Below are 6,046 nucleotides of genomic sequence, written 5' to 3' on the forward strand. Positions count from 1 at the left end.
AAAGATTTATTTATTTGAGAGAGAGAGAGCATAAGCAGGGGGAAGGGCAGAGGGAGAAGCAGGTTCCCTACTGAGCAGAGAGTCCATGGGACTTGATCCCAGGACCCCAGGATCATGAACTGAGCTGAAGGGGGGGTGCCCCTTTAATAGCTTTTTTAAAGAGTTCTTTTTTATTGATAAATTTATATATGCTTATTAAACAGATCGTAAGAAAAATTAGTCACATCCCCACCACTCAGAAATAACCACTCAATATGTTAATGCATTTCCCTTTAGTACTTTTTATTTGGAGATTTAAAAAACTAGATCTTTCTGAACAATGATCCTTCATAATAAAATTGACAGTTTATATAACCAAACAACACACTCCATTATCTGTAAAAGCCAGATGATCCAGGCGGCAGGAAGCTTTGAGAGCGAAGAGCATATTCTTTGCTCCTGGGTCAGCAGCAGCCCTGAGGGTACTTGGGAGGTTTTCAACAGAGAAAGGCAGTGGCAGCTGAGGAGGCAGTAGGAGAAGAGTCAGTATTTTCCTGGCCCTAGACCCTAATAGGTTAGGCTTTGAAATTTCTTATTTCCTAAATTTCTACTTCTGGCCACAAGATCTCTGCTGCTGTACGTTGTTACACAAGCTCCTTTCTTCAGTTTAGGTCACTTGCTCATTCAGACTCTGAAAGAATGTCTGCTGATGTGGTGATGTTCTGCCCTCTGTGATTTCTACTAGTTATACATTTAAGAGGGACCTCAGTAGTATGTTAAAATAAGGGTATTGCTGTCTGAACTCACCTCCTGGGCCTATTTCAAGATTCACCATCCTCCCTGATAATCCTTGCTCTGCAATTCAAGGACGGAGGAACCTGAAATGACCCTCACAACCTTAATGTTAACCTTCTCCTGAAAACCTTGTACACAGTGGGGGACTATGCTGCCTGGCACCTGGTATGCAAGCAGTAAGAGCTCTGAAACATCATTAACTGTATTAACCTCTCAAATCCATATGCCTGAAAAATCAACAGGTTAGGTGCAATTCCTTTTAAAGTTAAAACCCAATGATAGGTGTCACATCAAATGTAAAGACTTAGACTAGCGCAGAATATAAAATCACAATTCTAATTTATTTTCTCACTTCATGATTTTTATTTTTTCTGTATTCTTTCCTCCTGATTCATGCTTTTTCATTGATTTTATTTCACTTGTTTATTCATATGCATCACACATTACCTTATAAAAGTTAACTTTTGCTCATACGTGACACTGTCCACATTATGTTAACAGAGACCTCAAATCCTTAAATTTAGGAACATCACCATAGCATATATGGTACCCACTCCTCCAACCATCCCCTCCCCACAAAAAAAAGAAACAACACAGTCTAGTTTTTTTTTTTTTTTTTTTTTTTTTTCTTGAGAAAGAGTGAGCACTTGCATGCAGTGGGAGGGTAGTTGGTGGGGAGGAGTGGAGGAAGATGGAGAGAGAGAATCTTAAGCAGGTTCCACATTCAGCATGGAGGCCAACATGGGATGACGACGTGAGCCAAAATCAAGAGTCAGACACTTAACCAACTGAACCACCAAGGTGCCCCTTGTGAATTATGGTTTCATGACAGTGGAAATGTACCTCATGTACCAAATGTCATGGTAAGAGGCAGAAAAGCTGCTAAGTTGAGTTCAAGGGCAGGGCAGTCAGCCAGGCTTATTTATCACTGCACCATTGTTTTAGCAAAATGCTACAGATTTCAGCGATAATTTGTGGCAAGTCATTCACCAAGGGCTTGCTATATACAGACCATCTTGGCATACTTTCCAGCCCCATCATGCCGCCATACGCCACAAATTCTTGCAATTCCTTAAAGACTGCATGGTCCTTCCTATCTCTGTGCAACAAAATGGAATTACCTCCACTTGTACTTTTTATCTTTAAACTCCTTATCCTCGAGTCCCAGCTCAAATGTCACGTTCTCCTAGTTCTCTAGGTTCTCATGCAGAGCAATCCCTGGGCACTTGGTGCGGCCTTCAATACAGCATTTAACAAAGATTATAATTTCTTGTACCTCTTCCCCAAAGACAATGAGGTCTCTGAGTTCAGTGAACCAAGACCGGTTTGGAGGCTCTTAGAGTGGTTTAATAGACAGAGGACCTGAGTGGACAACAGTGGAGGGGTGAGGGGTCAGATTCATGAGATGGTAGTTAAGAAGTGACGGGACTTGGTTGACCGGAGGCAGTAGAATATAGTGGTTAAAGGGTGTATGCTTTGCTGCCCAACAACATAGATTCTACATCAAGCTCTGCCACTGAGTAGGTATGGACCTTGGACAAGTTACTTCGTCCTTTTTTTTTTTTTTTTTTTTTTTAAATCTGTAAAACAGGAATCATGACAGCATTTATTTCCTAGGATTGCTATGAAGATTGATACACATAAAATGCTTAGAACAGTGAGTACGTAGTATATAGTAAGCCCTCCATAAATGTTAGTTGCTGTCTTTAATTATTATTATTACTGAATATGAAGAGTGAGGGAGAAGAAAGAAATAATAAATTCCAGGTTTCTAACTTGAGCAACTAAACAGAGGTGGTATTTTTCCATAGAATGGACACTGAAGAAATAGTAGAATTGAGTGAGAAGATGGCAAATTCAGATTTTTATTAAGACTATTTCTCAGAGCAGTTTTAAGTTCACAGCAAAATTGAGGGGATGATACACAGATCTCCCATATATTCCTGCCCCCAGTCATGCACAGCCTCCCTCATTATTAACATTCCCCACCAGAGCTGTACATTTGTTGCAATCAATCAATGAACTTACCTTGAGACACATCATTATCACCCAAAGTCCACAGTTTACAAGTTCAATTTTTGAAAGCTGAATGAGAAGTGTTTGTGGAACTGCCAAGTACGGAAGTCTAGCAGGCTGCTGGATGTAAAAGTCTGTAGTTCACGAGAGAGTTCTGGGATGGAGATACAAATCTGGGAGTCCCTGCACAGCATTATTGAAATTATGGGCATGGACAAGCTTGCCAAGTCAAGTGTGTAAGGAGAAGCACAATGACTCAACACTATTCAAGGTTCTCTCTCACTTCTCTTTAGCTAATCGGTTATTGTTAGGTTTACCCCAAAACTTAGTGACTTAAAACAACAAATATTATCTCACAGTTTCTGTGGATCACAAATCTGGGCCATTTAGCTGGGTACATCTGTCTCAAAGACTCCCAAAGTTGTAGTGAGTCAAGGTGGCAGCCAGGGCTGCAGACATTTCATTGCATATAATACTACAAGGCTCATTAAAAAAGAAAGAAAAATCCAGGAGATCCTACTTGTGGCCACACTCTGTAACTTTCAAGGCAAGGTTAGAAGAGCAGCTTCTATCAATCTCTCTTTTGGGATGCTCACCTTTAAAGCCCAGCTGCCAGGGCGTCTGGGTGGCTGTTATTAAGCATCTGCTTTCGGCTCAGGTCATGATCCCAGGGTCATGTGGGATGTGGGACTGAGCCCCACATCAGGTTCCCTGATCAGTAGGAAACCTGATTCCCCCTCTCCTACTCCCCCTGTTTGTGTTCCCTCTCTTGCTGACAAATAAAGTCTTTTAAAAAAAACCACACATACACACATGCACACAAACAAACAAACAAAAAACACAGCTACCAAGCTGTGTGGAAGCTCAGGCTACACAGAGAGGCCATGGAAAGGTATTCCAGCTAATAGCTCCCACTGAGGTCCTAGCTGTCAGCCACAGCGTGTCAGATGTCACGCTGGAAGGAAGACTGGGAATCTCAGGGTATATCTAGTCCTGAAAACAAAGTTTTCACCAGTCTTCTTTCAACTCTAATCACTCATCTTCAAGTCTTAAGAGGACTATTAAAAGTATGATCCTAGTAAGAACGGACATACAGGAAGTTTAATTCTTACTATCACCAAAAGGCAGGAACATCCTTATACCTCTCTGCTAACTAGTTGTAAAGGTGATGGTTTGTAGTGAAAACACTGAACTTGACATAAAAAGGAAGGAATTTAATTTCTAAAGTACTAGTAATGTAGCCTGCAGGAAATCACCTACTTTCTCTAATCTTCAGTTTTCTTATCTGTACAGTGGGCATAATAACAGCCCCCATGCCTACCTTACAGAATTATTACAAAGATCAAAGGAGACAATGGATGAGAAAAACATTCTTTTGAAAAGTAAAACACTATACATAAGTGAGACCTGTCGGGCCTAGTGCTTCTGTTACTCATTGGGATATATAGGAGGCAAAGGAACAAATCCTGCCCTGCTTTAAATTCTTACTAATATGCCTGTTTGCTTTGACATACATTTGCTTAAATGCCTCCTCTGAGCCTGTCACTGTAACAGGTGAAGAGCCCTTTGTCATAGCTATCTCTTCTTCAGTTATAAACTTGAATAAAATGTTTCAGGGGCGCCTGGGTGGCTCAGTGGGTTAAGCCGCTGCCTTCGGCTCAGGTCATGATCTCAGAGTCCTGGGATCGAGTCCCGCATCGGGCTCTCTGCTCAGCAGGGACCCTGCTTCCCTCTCTCTCTCTCTGCCTGCCTCTCTGGCTACTTGTGATCTCTCTCTGTCCAATAAATAAATAAATAAAAATCTTTAAAAAAAATGTTTCAGCATTAGACTAGCACTTTCTACAAAGACACTATGAAAACTATGTCAAGTTGATATGAAATTATCATACAGGTCTTAGCCAATTTTCTCTCTGCATGATTTAGGAGATTCCATTTCTGAACAAAGCATTGGCTGCTTTTCTAAATAGCCAACCACATGTAGCTGTCCCATGGAATCCTGAAACTCTCCATTTCCCATATGAGATTGTTAGCTCCTCTCAAAGCTTACTCCTCCTCCTGAATTCTCCATCTTGGAGAAATGAGTCAGCATCCCCTCAATCACTTTGCCTGGGAATCATCCTTGACTTCTCTCTCTTCATCCATCCTCATGTGCATTTTCACCACCTTCTTTCACTCAGTCTCTCTCCAGATTTTGAAGATTTTACCTTTGTTATAGCTCCAGACTCCTCTGTTTCCATTCTCACTGCCACTGTCTCACCTATACTGTGGGAGCAACTTTCTAATACTCTCCCACCTCAGCGTGCCCCTCCTCCAGTATCGCTAACAACAAACGAAGCCTAGTTAAAAAAACAAAACTAAACTAAACAAAACAACCTAAGACTCCTCTTTCAGTAGATAGAAATGCAGCTGTTCCACATGTCCAATCATCAGCCTCAACAATGCTAGTATAGGCATGAGTATACTGATTTCACAGGCTAGAAAATTTGGCCTAGAAACTGACTGACTTCAATTCCACTAGGTCTCTCCCGGCTAAACCCTCGCTCTTCAGTTTAATGCCTCAGGTTTTCCATCTGTAAAACTGGATCAATAATAGCTTTCTCATATAATTAGCATAAAGAGGAAATCAGGGCCTGGAACAGTGCCTGACACAGAACACTCGGTTACCATTACCAATTATTTCCTGATGAAAGTTTTCATTGCTCATATTACTTCGTTCTTCAGTGCCCAACGAAGAAATAACGCAAGGGTTCCGAATCTGACGGACTAATTCTTTTCTTTTCAGGGCGCCATGCCCTCCCTGACAGAGCCAACTCTTCTTTGGGCTTGTTTGCCTGCCCGAGACGAGGGGATACGCAGCTCCCGCACTGGGGCAGCGTCACAACTTAGATTGATGGCGGAGGCACGGCCGTTAAGCTGAGATGTGGACGCGCCAGGCTGAGGCCCGCGCAGGCGAGAAGAGCCGTGAACCCTTATTTAGACTTCCGATCTCTAGATGAGCGCGGACTTTGATTCCTGTCCAAGGCTCAGGCCTCTGTTCCTCTTTTGTAGAAAAAGAGTTTATCATTCCTTGTGCTTCCTCTCTCAGAGGGTTGCTGTGACGACGCAGGACTAGGACGTCGGAGAGAAAGCTCAGCTTTTCAAGCCGGGAGCCTAAGAAACGGCGACCCGGCAGAGGCCCGGAGAAGGGAGTCACGTGACCGAAGCGGCCTGGTCCTCTCCAGCCTCCGGGAGCCAGCCCCCGGACTACTCGTCTCTA

At 42.6% G+C, this 6,046-nt stretch overlaps 1 long non-coding RNA gene across 1 annotated transcript; it reads right to left on the reverse strand.

Annotated features, from left to right (window-relative positions):
- Nucleotides 1–261: 261 nt before the first annotated feature.
- LOC122912554 lies at nt 262–6,038 on the reverse strand. Its single transcript, XR_006385656.1, has 2 exons — nt 5,461–6,038; nt 262–2,973 (listed from the first exon to the last, which is right to left on the reverse strand). It is a non-coding gene; the product is annotated as an uncharacterized LOC122912554 (long non-coding RNA).
- Between the last annotated feature and the right edge of the window lie 8 nt (nt 6,039–6,046).

The sequence above is a fragment of the Neovison vison genome, chromosome 7 (genome assembly GCF_020171115.1).
Source record: "Neovison vison isolate M4711 chromosome 7, ASM_NN_V1, whole genome shotgun sequence".
Taxonomy (NCBI): Eukaryota; Metazoa; Chordata; class Mammalia; order Carnivora; family Mustelidae; genus Neogale; species Neogale vison.